Below are 18,203 nucleotides of genomic sequence, written 5' to 3' on the forward strand. Positions count from 1 at the left end.
GTAGTCTTATTGTTCAGGAGGTTCTGAACAGAACTTTTTCTAAACACACACACACACACACACACACCAGAAAATGAATGAAAATTTCTCCCATATTCCTTCTACCCCCGCAAATCAGTGATAAACAAATACTAGTAGTGCCAATGATTCTGTAGTTATAAATACCATTAAGTCATTTTGATGTCATTGGAGATCGAGAATACAAACAAGATGGAGGGACAAATGGTTTTAAGAACTTGAAGGGCCCCTAAGTTATCTGTTTATTTCAAGAAGTGTTGCAAATGGGAAAAGGAAATCTCTTCAGAGGAAATTTGTTTCCGCAGTATTCTTTCACATAAAAATAAACCAAAATATCAACTTCATTTTAAAAGCTGCTGTATACACAGATATGCACTTAACCTCTATAAATGCAACAGTCCTGGAGGAACTTTATATCTATGTTCTTTGGTACTATTATCATCTTTCAACCCAGGATGCTCCAACAAAGTGATTGGCACATAGCAGAGGTTCAAAGTTTTTTTTTTTTTTTCTTTTTAATGTACCTGAGCTGTAACTAGAGTGGATATACGTACCCACATACATATAGTTATTGAAGTCATTATAAAAGTGATTAATACCCCCTCAGAGATCATTCAGTTTCCAAAGTATTTGCCAGAATGAGTGGGCCCTGAGACCACAGGGGAGCTGAGGGCCGGATAAGGTCCAGTTTCCACCTCCCTGTCACAGCCCTGCACACTATTATTATTTACTGAAGGCCAGTGATTTGCTTGGCACTGCATGGCTCGCAGGGGGAAGCTCTGTCTCTGCCCAGTGGGGTTTGAAGAACAAGGCTTGTAAGACATAAAAGACAAGTAAGAACTGGCAAGACTGAGGAGCAATCTAAGCCTGTGGCTTAAAATACCATTAAAATAATCATTAAAACCAGGCATCTAACACGCCCCATGATCTAGGCCAAAAACCGAGAAAATGTAAGATTTTTCATCCTGTAACCACAGGCTCTTTTTGTAATTGGTAGGCATCAGGGAAAGGAGGGATAAAATCCTTCCTAGATATTCTAGGAGAGAGTAGTATGGTCCTGAATATTGTTATTATATATCATGTGCCCACAGTTTAATGGCTAATGTTGAGTTATATACAAGAGTGATACATGATTGAGATAGTTTCAACGGGCCAAGCAATATTCGCCATGCTATCCAGGATATAACTTGCAAAGACTATTACTTATTGAAGACACTGAAGCCCAAGCTGACATCCCATAAAATACCATGTAAGGGTCATAGATGACTTCATCATCTAAAGAAAGACATGTCCTCCAAATGCTAATTTCACAACTATGGAAAGCATGTAAGTTTTCCTGGGGAAAGATGTCAGGATGTGTGTTAGGCATAATAACTTCCAAAGAAGTGCATGGCTTAATCCCCAGAATGTATGATTATCTTACATTAAGTGGCAAGAGCATCTTTGCAGACATGAGTAAGGATCTTAATATGTGGAAATTATCCTCAGTCACAATGGTCCTTACTATGGGGAGGCATGAGGGTCAGAGCAGAATAGATGTGAGGAAGGGAGCAGAACTGAAGTGCTATGAGAAAGGGACCACAGGTGAGGAATACAGGAGACCTATAGAAGCTGGAAAAGACAGGGGAATGAATCCCCCCCTAGAACCTTCAGAATGAATGCAGTTCTGTCAACACCTTGGTTTTAAGACTTCTGACTTCCAGAGAAGTAAGATAATATATGTGTTTTGTTCTAAGCCACTAAGGTTACGGTACTTTGTTATAGCAGCAATGGGAAACAAATATAGAGGGATTTAAAAAAAATCATCCTTTAAAATGATCTCGTGGTTACAGGATGAAAACATCCTTTAAAATAGGCATTCCTAAAAAAAAAAAATAATAATGATAGACATTCCTAAGGTTCTGTTGCATATTCTGAATGCTTCAGGAAGCATCCAAAGACACTTTAATAGTGAACAGGTCTTCCACATTTTCCAAGAACACATTAACCTGTGACTATAAGGTATGTTAATAGCATTTCTATGTTTAAGACACTATCTATAGAAGTTCCGGAAAATAGCACTTCTCTCTCCCAAAATGGCTCTGTACTCATTCAGAACACTCCAGGAATGTGCTACGTATTGTAGAAGGTTGGTTTAACATTCAAAAGATTATTCATTCAAGCTCATCATATTAACAGAATAAAGAAAAACACCATATGATCATCACAATAAATACAGAAAATAAAAAAGACAAAATCTGATACCTATTCATGATGCAAACTTTCAGAAATTAGGAACAGAAGGAAATTTCTCCAGTTATCAGCCTTTGATGGAAAAACAATTATACTAATATTATTTTTAATGAACAAAGAAGCAATGCTTTCCCACTGAGACTGGAAACAAGGCAATAGTTTCTACTCTCACTATTTCTACTAAGAATTTGCTGAAGATCCTAAGCTAATTCACTAAGAAGAGAAAAAAATAAATGGCATGTATATTGCAAGAAAAGAAATAAGACTATTTAGAAATGACAATCATCTAGCTAGGATATTCCAAATAATTTACAAAACAAGCTAGAAGCTACTAGGCAGGTTTATCAAGATCATGGGAAAAAAATTAATATAGAATTATAAACTATTTTTCTATATAGCAGCAATAAACCATTGTAACTGAAATAAAAATAGCATTTTGACTGCAATCAAATATCTAAGTATAAATTTCACAATATATGTGTAAGACCTGTACACTGAAAACTACAAAACATTGCATAAAGAAACTACAAAACAATGCTTAGAACTAAATAAATGGAGAATTATAACATGGCTATAAATTAGAAGACTCAATATTGTTAAAATGTCTATAATTTTATCTGTAAACTTAAAGCAATCCCAACAAAATAACAGCGGGCATGTTTTTTAGAAACTGATGAAGTAATTCTAAAATGTATATGGGTATTTAATGAACCTGAAAGAGCAGTTCAGTGGGAGAAAGGATAGTCTTTCATACAAAGAGGGAAATAGGGTAAGAACAAATATTTATTAATATAAAAAACAAACCTTAACTCTTACCTTCCATCATGTAAATATTAACTTGAAATGCAGCAGAGAACTAAGCATACAAATTCAAAACATAAAACCTTCAGAGGAAAGCACAGGAGAAATTCTACAACCTTGGAATAGGTTAGGATTTCTTAGATGAGTCATAGCACTTTGAAAGATACTGATGAGAGAATAAAATAGTCAACAGACTGGAAGAAAATATTTGCAGTGTATGTATCTGACATAGGAATTATATCTAGAACACACAAAAAAATGAAATTCAATCGCATATCAAATAATCCTATAAAAATACGCAAACACTGTTCTACACACTATCAGACATTTCACAAAAGAAGGTATACAAATAGCCAATAAGCACATAAAAATAGGTTCGGCATTATTACTCAAGGTAATGAAAGTGATTTAAACCTACAGAGAATAAATAAATAAATAATAAACCTACAGAGAGATACACCCTGGAATGACTAAAATTAAAAAGAATCTCAACACCAAGACTTAGCAAGTATGTGAGACAATCACTACTCTCACATACTGCCAGTGGGAATGAAAAATGGTACAATTCCATTGGAAACAGCTTGTCGGTTACTTATAAAGCTAAGCATTCATTTACCATGGGACATAGTGATCCAATACTACATATTTAACAAAAGTAAACATAAATATCTATCTGCAAAAAGATTAGTGCATGAATGCTCTTAACAGCTTAATTTGTTATAGCTCCATGTTGGAAACAACCCAGTGTCCATCAATAGGTGACTGAATAAACAAATTATAGTATATCCATGCAAAGAAACACTAATCAACAATTAAAAGGGATAAATTAGAAGCACACAACAATTGGGAGGAATCTCAAAAACATTAGCTGAGTAGTAAAAGCTTTGCACAAAAAGTATGCACTCTGAGCTTTTAATTACATGAAACTCTAGAAAAGACGAGTCTAATTAGTGTCTGCCTCTGGCCAGAGGTTAGCAGGGAATTGTCTGGAAGGGGACAAGATCTTCGAGGGTAAAAGAACTATTCTACGTCCTGCTTGTGGAGGTGTCACACAGATAGATACACTTCCCAAAACTTAACAAGATGTACACTTAAAAATTGGTGCAATTTGGGGGATCCCTGAGTGGCTTAGCGGTTTGGCTCCTGCCTTTGGCCCAGGGCGTGATCCTGGAGTCCCAGGATCGAGTCCCGTGTCAGGCTCCCGGCATGGAGCCTGCTTCTCCTTCCTCCTGTGTCTCTGCCTCTCTCCTTCTCTCTCTATATCTATCATGAATAAATAAGTAAATAAATCTTTAAAAAAAGAATAAATTTAAAAAAAATTGGTGCAATTTATTTTATGTAATTTACACATCAATAAGGTTGATATGTTTTTTTTTTAAATCTTCCTAATACCAAAAAACATAAACATCTACGAAGTCCACATCCTCATACTCTACCTGTGTCTTCATGTCAGAGTTGTTGGCTATAATCCATTCTTGGATGAGTTCCTTTTCACGTGGTTGGTGTCCAAACAGTTTAAGCGAACAGAATCCTGAGTGCAGGGGGACCTCCTGAACCCTCCAGTATGTTCAGCCATATGAGAATTTCCAGAAAGTATAGGATTCTTTTTCTACTCAGGCCTTTATGACAGCTATTCAAGCCTGCAGCCTAAGGACTAAAAGCTGGTGACAAAAGGTTGGTATTTAAGGAATGACGGAAACAGGAAGAAACAAATGTCTGGAGAAAGTTTTTAACAGACCTTCAGTGATGAGTGATTTCCAGTGACCAGTATGTTGCTACATCAAAGTGTCCCTGAATGCCTTTGAAGGAGGTTATTTCTGTCTACTCAAAGATGTTATGAAATGCTACGCTTGGTGATAACAGTTACTACTTTTCCACCCCCTCATTGGTATAGAATTACAACACAAGGGGATAACAATTAAATATTATTAGAGCCCGTGGTTTCCATGGTAAGAATACATATCTTCAAGACTTTAGAAACACTGAAAGTGGGTGGCATTGCTGAAAAGTTCACTATGAAATGACAACCAAAGTCATGAAAAAATAAATGGTCTTTCCATCAGATAATGGACATCGGGTCCAGTTAGAATGCTGTACTATCTTAAAAGGTTTTTTGACTTTCCAGATCTTCACTAATTTTTTTTAAAACATTTCTCTGAATCACCTCTGTGTAGACCAGAGTCAACACTGAACAACAGGCAAACAGTAGGTCAATAAAATTAACTTTTTCTCCAGTTAATGATATACATTTCTTGATTATTTGTACAAAGCAAGGAAAGTCACAGGGATCTTCTAAAAATGGTTGAATATAAAAGTGTCATTTCTATCATAGCTAAAATACTTTTTGTGTGTGTGTGCGCGTGCATACAGTTCATTTACTGTCCTCATTCCAGTGTCGTTTCATAAAATGATGCTCTCAGGGTAGCAGTAAAAAGAAAAACATTAGACCCATAGAGAAAACCATAGGAGATTAAGAGTTTTCCAGGAAAATGTCAAAGTGGACAGCAAATGTAAGAATAATGGAAAGATGACTATCTGGGGATCTTTGGGGACAGAAACGTCTAAGCAGCATCAAAAACGTGTTATCATGATTCCTGCTGGTAACATGAGCCAACTTCAAAGCTTCCCTTGGTGGATTACGCCAAGAGGGGCCATTATCAGAAAGGAGTAGTTAATTAGAGTGAATTATTAGAACGATCAACCTGCCTTGAATGCAGGACAGCTGCTGAGTCACACTATAAAAATGAAATGGGACCAACCACACATATACCCATGTCGTTAATAATTTCTGTTTGAATTGGATATCTGATTTTTTAAAGTGACATTGGGGGAAAAAAGTAATCACATTGTTTAGCGCACTTACATGATTCTTTCTCGATGAATGTTAATCCTTCATGCTGTCAATCAATATGCTCTTATGGACATTTTAAACATTACAACCCCGGTTTTCTTGGTGCACGTTTTTAATTTCCATCATAAAAATAGCCATCGTCCTCAGATATACGTTTTAACTCTATCGGTAGTACTTGCAATACTTGGAGTCTCACTATCCACTACTTTATAAAGGGGAATTTAGACCGAAGGTCGTGATATAATAAAATCGTTTTCTTAGTCACTCTGGAAAGGAACTTGAAAGGAACAGGTGCATCGTCTGGGAGGAAGCCTGAGGTGATAGTATAAAGACTGCTTTCCCGTCTTTCTTTCCTTTTTTCTTCTATCTGTTCTTTTCTCCCTCAGTAGGTTTCTAAAAATATCACGAGAAAGTAATCTGATGCAAACACATGCATCTTACTCTAGGAAAAACACAAACCTCAATTATGAAGATGCATAATGACAGCAGCAACTAATAAAAGAAGCCATGCTGCATTACATTCTTTCCTCCATCCTCGGTGTGCACGCATCTGGGACCTTGATAAGCTGTCACAGGTTAAGGAAGTAAACAGATGTCGGCTGTTGATAACAATCTATGGTGAACTTTGAGAGCCGGTGGTGATTTGCCCAGTGGCTCTCTCCTTATCGGAATGCCTTTATATATGCTCACCTGGGTAAGCGCTCCAGCCTGCCCGAGCAACTTTCATCTGGCATCAATCGTGGCCATAAAACAAGCCTATGAAGTAATATAACAGCCCAGGTGTCTACAATTTCCAACTTCCACATCACCTGACAGCATGCAACTGCCTTCAAATCAAGGCTTCCCTATCTCTATTTAAGGACAGTGAAGAGAATTCTAAGAGTTGTAGCCTAGTCCCGGACATGCTTACGGTTGAATGAAACACTCTTACTCATTTCCCAGAAAGTCAGCAAGCGCTGTGAGTGATCAAAGTGGAATGACATACTCGAGGAGTATAAAAGCAACTGGACTAATATCAGCAATGCAGCTTGCATAACCAGCAAATGCCTGATCTTGAAAAAGATTGTCTTGACTTGTGAATGTGTTCTTCATTCAACAGCTAGCAGAGTATGCTGGTGGTACCCAGATTTGTAAGCCTCAAATGTCTAGAGAGCTTTTACATTGCTGGAGATAAGGCAGCAGTTAAGATCAAAAACACTTCTTGTTGGGCCCATATTTTTGTCCTGGGTCTTAATACATGTAAATAACGCAGAAAAGTCGGTATTTATGTGGTTTTTTAAAGTTGGACAAAGAGAATTAGATGGAGGTGGTGGTTGCACAACATTGTGAATCTACTAAATCCACTGAACTGCATTCTATAAAATGGTTAATGAATGCGAATTTCTGAAGATAAGCAAATATCAAAATTTTGAGAGAAAAAAGAAGTAACTGAGGTATTAAATCCAAAACACTCTAGGGGAAAATTTTTAATCAATTAACTCGCTCCACAAGCATTTTTTTGCACACTTAGTTAAGAGCCAGGCCCTTTAGTATGGGGCTTAGAAAATTAAGGTACTTATATTCCCATGTCCTTAAATCCCCTAAGCATTTATGAAAGAATTCCTTCCTTCTTCCTCTTCCTTCCTTCTTCCTCCCTCCCTCCCTTCCTTTCTTTCTTAATCAAGTCTTCTGGGAGAGAAAAATCTTCTTTCCTGTTTTATCAAGCTGAGGGGCCCAGGGTTACTGAACCTGGATTCAATCCTGGCTTGCCCCCTTTCTAACTCAGCAATTCTAAGCCAGGTTTTTAACCCAAGCCTCAGTCTTTTCATGTGAAAGTGAAGATAATAAAATCATCAACCTCATAAAGATATTTCAAGGATTTTATTAGATAGTGCAGGTAAAGCATTGAGAATAGTACTAGTATTAGAAATAAGTTAATATCAGGCTTGATTCTTGCGATTATTAGTATGTGACTTTCTTTCATCCTTTATGTCAATTTGGCATTTTTAAAATATTTTTTGGATTCCTTAATTTCTTAGCACACTTCCATGATTATACAATATATGTTTTAATGATGATCAATCAGCAGCTCTCAATTAATTTTTTTTTTTTTTTTTTTTTTTTTAATGATAGTCACACACAGAGAGAGAGAGAGGCACAGACACAGGCAGAGGGAGAAGCAGGCCCCATGCACCGGGAGCTCGACGTGGGATTCGATCCCGGGTCTCCAGGATCGCGCCCTGGGCCAAAGGCAGGCGCCAAGCCGCTGCGCCACCCAGGGATCCCCTTAAATTTTTTTTCACTTTCTAAATTTGGCATATCTTGCTAGACTAGATGGACCTTGGAATGATAACAGGTTAAGAGCTAATTCCTTCCTTTGCCTTCAAGTTTTCCCTGAATATTGCTAAGAAAAACCTCATTGATTTCTAGTCAGCTGAGAAAATTTTGTTATCTCCTAAGTGAGCTTCAATACCATGCGAAATAGTCTTCAAGCTAGTGCAGGCTTGGGGAGAGGATAGGATAAAATAAATACATCTATCTCTAGTTGCAGTTTATTTTATTTTATTTTTTTATCTTTACTCTTTTGGAAAAGCAACTTTTTGAAGTATAATTTGCATGTAATAAAATGTCCTTTTTCAAGGTTACAGTTGCTGAGTTTTAATAAATATTTACTCTTAGGTATAACCACCACTCCAATCGAGATATAGAACATTTCCGTCACCCCCCAAAAATGCTCCTGTGCCCCTTGGCAGTCAACTCTACTTTATGCCTGGCCCCAGACAACTATCTGTTTTCTGACATTTATGTTAGCATAGTTTGGTCTAAAACAAAGGATTTGCAAACTATGACCCATAAACCAAATGTGGCCTGCTATCCTTTTTTGTAAGGCTCACAAGCTAAAAGATATTGTAGTTGTTTTCCATGTTGAAATGTTTTGAAAAGAAAAGACAGAAATAAAAGAATAATATTTCATTACACATGAAATATTTATGAAATTAAAATGTCAGTGTAAAAAACAAAGTTTTATTGAAATTCAGCTATGGTCATTCATTTACATACTGTCTATGACTGCTTTTAGGCTATGATGGTAGAATTAAGTAATTGCCCATAAAGATTAAAATGCCAGCTTCTTGGTCCTTTACAGAAAATGAAATCCTGTAGTATATATAGTCTTTTGAATTTGTATTCTTTTGCTCTGTGTAAGTTTTTGAATTCCATGCATACTGTTGCCCGTAACAGTAAATCAACCTTTCTGTTGCTTAGTAATATTCCATTTTTCAAGTACACCACAATTTTTTTTTATTCATTCACATCCTGATGTACATTTGAGTTTTCTCCATTTTGGGACTGTTATGAATTCATATGTTATAAGCATTCTGATACAAGTCTTTTTGTGCACATCTGTTTTCATTTCTCTTGGGAACCATACCTAGGAGTGGACTCATTGGATCACTTAATAAGGGTGTAGGTAACTATAAGAACTACTGTGAATAAGAGTTCCACTTGCTCCTTGCCTTTTGCTAATAATGGCAAAACTTTAAAATGTGTATTCTTAGGGATTAAAATGGCAAGCATTTCCAAGCAAAAACACATACCCTAACTTGGGTTCACTTCTTGAATTATTCATATTGTTCTAACTTTTAATTATGCTTGCATTTCTACATTTCCTATCTTGTTTTCAGATAAAAATATTTTCCTTGGACTTCCATTTAACAAACATGTGCCTTTAGAGATGGCTGAAATGTACTGTTTTTTTTTCCAATTCAGGTAATGATACCATAGATTAGGGTCAGCATACATTCTCTGAAGTAGGTAATTAAGCTTTGCAAGCTGCCATGCTCAGAGTTTTCTAAATAGTTTCCTTAGAAATATCAATTAAACACAGGTCTATCTGGTATAGTAAAGAATAGACAGCTTTCAAGACACAGCTACCACTCTCTTAGTGGGTGACAAGTAGGGCGATGCTGGGGTCTGCTCCTGCCAGTTCAGAGAGCTGATTATTAAACATTCATGAATTTTCTCAGATGAATGTTAAACCATTGGTAGCTTGAGTGGGCCACAGTGGGAGTATCTACACCATTAAAATCAGTAAATACTTTTTTTTCTAGAGAGCAGATTTACCTGTATACTACTGGCAGCAACCCTTCTGAATCACTAGTGCTTATGCAATCTGCATGCATAGACTTGATGGTACATGAGCTAGTATAAAAATAAATCCACCAATCATAATCTCCAGAGACTCTGGGAAACAACCTGCCACCCCGCTTTCCCATGATAATATGCAATATCCATATTTTTGTCTTGCTTGTAATCTAACTCAAAACTTAGAAATCCTCATCATAAATTTAGAAATCCAATAAGTTTTTATAACCCATACCCAGAAGGCAGGAAAAACTATCAAATATGTGTATATAAGAATTGCTGCATATTTCTGGTCTTATTTTTCCTGTTGCTATACAAATATACATTTTAATTTTTCCTTGAATGTAATTAGATTACAAAGTCTCCCATATTTTTTAGAGTTTAACATTTTGCCCTCACTGTGTGTATAACAATTTCAGATGATAACTTCTGTCTGATTTTTACTTTTGTGAATTGAGTTGGATTATTATGCAGGTCAGTCACATGTCAAATCTGGCCCCCAATCACTGCCCTGCCATGACCTTTTTTAAAAAAAATATATTTTAAGGGTTATAAATGAAGAAGAAAAAAGAGAAGGAGGAGGAAGAAGAATATAGGATGGCAATCATGTGGTCTGCAAATCTGGTCCTGTATAGAAAAAAAGGCTTGCCAAATCTGTGGTACAGAAAATCAACACGGTATGAACATTTTATAATCTATTTAACAGTTTGTATACTATAGCAATAATATAGGATGGGGGACAAATTTTATTCCCATATATTCTTTATTTAATGACAAAGAAATAAGTGCATAGGAAAAAAAGAGCAACAGGTTTAATGGAAATCCGCTTGTTTTCTCTCTTCAGAACTATCTTTCTCTCAACTTTTTTTCATTTTTTATAGGTGAGAATACCATGTTAGAATCAAGAGAGGCTGAATGAAGCAGGAAATAATTAATTCTCAATGTCTCTCACTTACAACCATGCAAACAGTCCTCAAATATTCATGAGTTCTAGATTTTTAACTTCTGTGGCAAGCAGCGTACCACAAATTTGAGATACAGTCTTCTACATAGAAATTCTGTGCTTCCAGTGTTTACCTGTTCAATTCAAAATAATTTATTGAGGATCTGCTATACTGTAGGCTCTATACTACTGATCTGAAAGCAGTCCAGATACACATTTAGCTGTAATTTAAAAATTAAACATACAACTATACTGTAAATGATCCATCTTATTCAGCTAGTCCTCCAAACATCAATGTCTTCTCATATTTAACACTCTACCAGTTCAAATGATAATTTGCATTTACAAAGGAGATATTTGGCTAACCCATTGACAGAAGAGACCCAAGATGGAAGTGTTCCTTTACTCTTACTACTGTTCTCTCAACCTTCCCAAGAAAGCAAATAACAGCTCCTCTGAGTGCAGGTAGCTATTGATGGACATAAGTGCCAATCACAAAAGTTGGGGTCTTGATTCTGCTTCAGGTTACAAGCACTCCAAATCAAATGTATGTGACTTACATGACATCTGAAATATATAGTTGGAGAGGCAGCAGTAGGAAGAACAGGGAAAGGGCATTCTAGACAGAAGGAATACAAGGGCAGGCTGGAGACAAAAGGCATGGGCCAGCCTGAGGATCTGGAAGGAAGAAAGGCCTGCATGGCTTGTGTGCAGTGAGCAAAAGGACAGCAGTACAGGATGAGCTGGGCATGCACTGGACCACGTGTGGGCTTTCAAGCCATACAAACAACTTAGATATCACTAAAGAGCAATTTGAAATCATCGCAGGGTATTTTGAGAAGTGAAAGGATCTGGAGTCCCTGGGTGGCTCAGTCAGTTGCACATTTGCCTTTAGCTCAGGTCATGACCCCAAGGTCCTGAGATCAAGCCCGACATCAGGCTCCCTGCTCAGTGGTGAGCCTGCTTCTCCCTCTCCCTCTGCTGCTCCCTCTGTTTGTGCTCTCTCTCTCTCCGATAAATAAATGAAATCTTTTTTAAAAAAAGTGATAGAATCTGATTATATTTTTGAAAATGCACACCCTAGAGTGCTCACCATAGAGTGGCTGCTCTATGGCAACTGAATGAATGGTAGCTGAGCAGAAGAACGAGAAAGTCCTCATGTTGGAAGGTTATAGCAGATAGTGCCGACAACAGATAATGCTGGCAATGGAGAAGCAAGCAACACACTCCAAATATATTTTTGAGTTATTACTATCAGATTTGGGCAACGGTCTGGTGATGCTTTATTTTTGCTATGGAATTAAATGAGAATTCATTCATGAAATCTTGCACGGGAAAGTAATCCTAGTGTTCCATGTCAGTCTTTTAAACTACATTTCATGTTTTGAAAGAAAGATGTCATTGTTTTCTTGCACCACTACTGAATAGTAACTGTTATGCACTGAATAATTGTGTGCCCCCCAAAATTTATATGTTGAAATTCAATCTCCAATGTGAGGATACTTGAACCTTTGAGAGGGAATTAGGTCATGAGGGTAGAACCTTATAAGCAAACTTATAAAAAGAGGCCAGAGATATAGCCTGCTATTTTCCCACCATGTCAGGATACAACAAGAAGTCAGAAGTCTACAACCCGGAAAACCCTCACCAGAACTCTATAATACTGGTCCTCTGATCTTGGACTTCCAGCCTCCAGAACTATGAGAAAAAAATTTCTATTGCTTCTGTAAGCCATCCAGTCCATGGTCCAAACTGACTAAGACAGTAACTAATACTTTCTTTTACATAAAGTTGGTACTCGATACTTTCTCACAGAGCAGAGATATGGTGACCATGGGCAAGTACTGACCAGATATTCCTTCAAGACAGACTCTGCTACAAGGAGTGTTGTAGGCTGACAGCCTCCATGTGCTTCATCTCTCTGACTTGTCACAATGTTCCCAACTCCCCATGGGCTTTTTTCAACCAATGACTGAACACAGCACAGATAATGAAGCAAGACCACTACTGCCTGACATGCAACTCTTCTAATGGGCAATCTCAGTGTTAAAACTGCCTACCAGCCTGACCAAGCTTTTCTCAGAGCTGTGTCGCATCAAGAGTCTCATCTTACTCAAAGTTCCTTCCTTCCCTCTGTCCTTTCACAAACATAAAACCTGCATCGTGTCCGGAGGTCCTTCCCTCCTACTCCTGATCCCTCTCCTTTTTATTCTCCCTAAGTATTTCAATCAGTACATTTCTGATCTATCTAATTCTGTCTTGGCACCTGCTTCATTAAAGATTACAAGTTAACACTAGAGATGATTATAAAGATTGACCTTATTTCCATGTGATGTAGTGCTGCTACCTCCTAAAGAGAAAATTAGCAATAATAACCAAATAATTAATGATCAAAGAATCCCACAAGGAAAAAGAGAACCTGAGAAAAGATAGAAGTTCTGTTTTTTTTTAAGCTGGGAAGTAAACGAACAGGTGGTGATGATTTCGTATACCAGGGAAAGCTTAACCCTAAAGTGATAGAACAAAAGGCCAAAATGTAATTTCATTGACCATACAATGTCCTCTAAGTCTCAGGAAATGGCAGCACAGTGACTTCTGGTATTGAGGGTGGAGGTAGGGAAAAAAAGATAGGTAAGAAGTCAACCTATACAAAATTATAACTGCTATTCCCCACCAGAATCACTCCCCTTCTGAGTAAGAAGTAGTTATGTCTCTACCTGCAACAAGCCTACTATGTCCTATCCGGCATCATAGTAGGAGACTTAGAGTTCTAGAGATAGTGAAGCAGAAAGTCCCTACACTGAGTCAGGCCCATTGATGAGAAGGTACTTCTTGATTTTCTTTGTTCACTTAAATTCTAGAACATTGGAAGCCAGAAGTCTACCTTACTTACATGTAGGGAATACAACGTCTCTTTAATGGAAAAATCAACAATACCAAGAATAAAGATTTAAGTACTATATTTAGGCTTCTACAAGGAAATTGCCTCATCAGAATCATTACACAGGAAGACCACACTTAAAGAACTTCAACAGTCTAGGGTCCCAGGCACCAGGCATTTGAAAAAGGAACATAATGTTAAAAATAGATTCAAAATAAGGACATCTGGCTGGCAGAGTTGGTTGAGCTTCCAACTCCTAGTTTCAGTTCAGATCATGATCTCAGAGCCCTGATCTCAGGGGGGTAAGATCAAGCCCCATGTCAGCCTCTGTGCTCAGTACGGAGTCTGCTTGAGATTCTTTCCCTCTCCCTCTACCTGTCCTGCCCCCTGCACCCTCTCTCTCTCTCTCTCTCTCTAATACATAAATACATCTTTAAAAAATAGACACAAGAGATGCTTGGGTGGCTCAGTGGTTGAGTGTCTGCCTTCAGCTCAGGGTGTGATCCCAGAGTTCCTGGATCAAGTCCCATATGGGGCTCCTTGCATGGAGCCTGCTTCTCCTGTCTCTGCTGTCTCTGCCTCTCTCTGTGTCTCTCATGAATAAATAAGTAAAATATTAAAATAAAAAATAAATATAAAAATAGGTACAAAATAAGCAAGCAGGAGACATTTGGTGGTATAAGTATTTGGAGTAATAAAAAATAGCAAAAATATTTTCAAAGAGGTAATATATCTAAAAAAAAAGAACAGAATTCTAGAAGAAAAGTATCTTCAGAGTACATAAAAGGGTTTTGGAAATAAAAAAAGAATGAATTTTTTAAAACTTCAGTATAAAGTCTGGGAGATGAAGTCGGTGAAATAAAAAAAGAGAAAGAGAGAGACAACAGATAAAATGGTAACAATAGTAGAAAGGGAATAATCAGATAAACATTCCAAGACAACATCCTCAAATAGGAGATCCATCTCCAGACTTAGAAGGATTCAGAGTCCACAGAATAGTGACTGAAATGGACCCATACCTAAATATACCATTGTGAAATGTCAACTCTTATGACCAGCAAAAAATCCTATAATTTTGTAGTAAGAAAAAGTGAGTTTTATATAAATGTCATGAAGTCTGTGATAATAGATTTTCCAACACTACCTCTAAATGCAGGAGACTATGAAAAAATGTCTTCACAATTTTTTGAAAAAATTATCTCGACAATAAAATTTATACATCGTACTAAATTTTAAATTTAGTGTTAAAGGAGAGTCAAGACATCTTGATTTGAGTTCTAGAGAATAGAAAACAAACTTGGAAGAGGTGAGGGAAACCAAGACGATGTTTAAGAAAATTTTTAATATAGCAGCTGTGCACCAGTATAGTTAGCAATCTTTTTTTCTTAAATTATTTTGGAGGAGAGAGGGGCAGAGAAAGAGAGAGAGAGAATGAGAATCTGAAGCAGGCTCCATGTGTAGTGTAGAACCTGACACTAGTTCAGTCTCACAACCCTGAGATCATGACCTGAGCCAAAACCAAAAGTCAGATGCTTGACTGACTGAACAATCAGGCACCGCAATAGCAATCAATCTTGATTAGAGTATGTCAGAATGTTTTGGAAGATCATGTCAGAAGATGAAATTAACAGATTATCAAATGTCTATAATCATATTGAGAATCTTATACAGACCTGAGACAAAAATTGGGCTTGAATTATCAAAACAAAGGAAAAAAATAAAGAAAATGGCTGTCACCAAAAAAATTATAAAGGAAAAATGAACATAGTATACTATATGACTCAGCTGTGACTAATATTTTCAGTTATGATGGGATATAGAAATGAATATTGGGGACACCTGGGTGGCTCAGCTGTTGGGCACCTGCCTTCGTCTCAGGTCGTGATCCCAGGATCCAGGATTGAGTCCCACATCAGGCTCCATGTGAGAAGCCTGCTTCTCCCTCTACCTATGACTCTGCCTGTCTCTCTGTGTCTCTCATGGATAAATAAATAAAGTCTTAAAAAAAAAAGAAGTGAATTGGTCTAGTAATAAATACCAAATCATCTCCTGGAACAAAGAGAAGATAGGATTCTTTAGTCTAAGGATAAGGAAAAGAATAATTAAATTACCATATTCCATTTATAAGAGTTCAAGAAATAATTCTTCAAAATGAAAAAGGAATAGTGATATTTTCAAACATTAACTGGAAATATGTAGATAAATATTGGAAGAATCTGCTAAAAGAGGGTTGAGATTGCCTTGGAGGGAGCAGTCTTGGTGGCAGGAAATAGCTGTCTCCAGCAAAGCGTCAAAATGCAGAAAATCACTCAACACACACCCAAGATTCTTTTTTTTTAAAGATTTTATTTATTTTAGAGAGAGACAGAGTGTGAGTAGGGGGACCAGCAGAGGGGGAAAGAGATGGACAAGCTGACCCCATGCTGAACATAGAGCCCTACGTGGGGTTTGATCCTGTGACCCTGAGATCAAGACCTGAGCCAAAAACAGGAGTCAGATGCTTAGCCAACTGAGCCACCCAGGCGCCCCCAAGGTTATTTTCTTAATATTCATACTATTGATCATATAATTAGAGTGGTCAATCAGGTTTGCCTAATAAACCCAGCTCTGGGAAGCTCTTACTGCTTGAGGCAGATATATTGATAATGATTATGGTAGATGTGACAATACTGTTGCTTTCAATTTATTCAAGGTAAATTGCATGAGAGAATTGAGGTGGCTTTTGAAGAAAAAGAGGCATAGGAGAGAATTACGACAAGTATAATGGATGGCATGCAATTATGTGTATTCTTTTTACATTTAGCTTATGGATTGAACAAGGAAAATCTGTAATTTTATTTTTAGGTCACTAATTTTGAAAGCCACTATATCCTTTTTCTTCCCCAAAGACACACACAGCACAGATAAAATTAAGATAAATTGAAAAGGAGCATCTATGAAGATCCAGATCTTAAGCATAACTCCTAATTAATGCAGGACAGGTAAGGGGCAATTTATTAGGCCACTCTAGCTTCTGGTAGGTAATTGTTTATTTTTCTCAGGATTTTTTTCTATGCCAAATAATCATTCACACACACACACACATTTTTTTCTATTTTTGACTGTCAGTTAAACTCCATGGATGAAGTTGAGTTGTGCAGAAATTACTATGGATGGATGAGTAATTTTTAAATCATATCTACAAATGTAGATGGAAAGATGCAATAATATTAATATAAATAGAGACGCAATTCCCAAGGCAAGGCTCTGAAATAAAGTGACTCTAGGTGCCCTGCCAAACACATGCTGCAGCAATCTTTCCATGCTCATTTCTGACCAATCCCACCTAAAATATAATGGCCATCATATTGGAATCTAAACTATTTATATCCCAATCAACCAGACTCTAGAAATGGAAGTAGAATTGGTTTCATATATACTTTTTCTCTTTTTATTTTCAAAGAAGGAGACTCATTTAGGCTTTAGCCTGAAAGTATCCTGTTCTGTGAAGAGTTTCCAAACCAAGATGGGTGTGGTGAGCAATCCTGGCACTTCAAATACCTGAAGAGAGATGCCCTGTGGGATCTTGCCATACATTACACCCACACACTCTATTGTCATTAGTACATCGTAGACAACACCACCACACCCTCCCATGCACTAGTATTTTCAATTGAAAACCTGAGGTTTCCATGTAAGTATCTTATAAAAGATAACATGAAGGCTATTGCTTATCAGGAGCCCTAACTGAGGCTCTGTGCTACTTCCTATCATTTCATGTAGATGCACAGAAAAAAAAAAAAAAAAAAAAGGAGTCCCTAAAGATGTTGCAAGAGACCCAACAATGGAGTTTCTCTCACAAATAAAAGAGATCTTCAGGACTTTAATTTTGTGTTGTTGTTGGTAGTGGTGGTAGTTTGGTTATGCTACATTGATTCACATGTCTGTATCTACTAAAGCTCATTCTCTAATGTATTATCTAACACCAAATGTAACTAATATCAATAAAATATATACATATGTTCATCCAGAAAAACTATCACATTAGAACACAATGCTCTCCCATTTAGCATATCACCATGTCATCATTGACACACCTGGGAGGGAATAAGAAAAAAACAGACATTTGTGAGCTAACATTTTGCTCATATTTATTATATATCTGAACTGGGAAGCCTTGAAACTTTCTATAAATTAAAAAAAATAAGAGAATAAGAAAATTTGTCAATGGTTACCTCAGTTTCTAAGATGCAGAGCTCCTCAGGTATCACAGTGCTGGGACCCTCTCCCCGCCTATGTATGAGTCAAGCCCTTTTATACAACACTGGGAAACATCCTTCTCTAATCAAGTGGACCCACCCCCCACAGATGATGCA

The 18,203-nt window shown here is 37.1% G+C and overlaps 1 long non-coding RNA gene across 7 annotated transcripts in view; it reads right to left on the bottom strand.

Moving 5' to 3' along the window:
- LOC140607066 (uncharacterized) overlaps window positions 1-4,730 on the bottom strand; it is a 571,123-nt gene extending 566,393 nt beyond the window's left edge. For all 7 annotated transcript variants that reach the window (XR_012009215.1, XR_012009213.1, XR_012009217.1 and 4 more), the window contains exon 1: window positions 4,488-4,730. This is a non-coding gene — a long non-coding RNA (uncharacterized lncRNA). The remainder of the gene's footprint in view (window positions 1-4,487) is intronic.
- Between the last annotated feature and the right edge of the window lie 13,473 nt (window positions 4,731-18,203).

The sequence above is a fragment of the Canis lupus genome, chromosome 16 (genome assembly GCF_048164855.1).
Source record: "Canis lupus baileyi chromosome 16, mCanLup2.hap1, whole genome shotgun sequence".
Taxonomy (NCBI): Eukaryota; Metazoa; Chordata; class Mammalia; order Carnivora; family Canidae; genus Canis; species Canis lupus.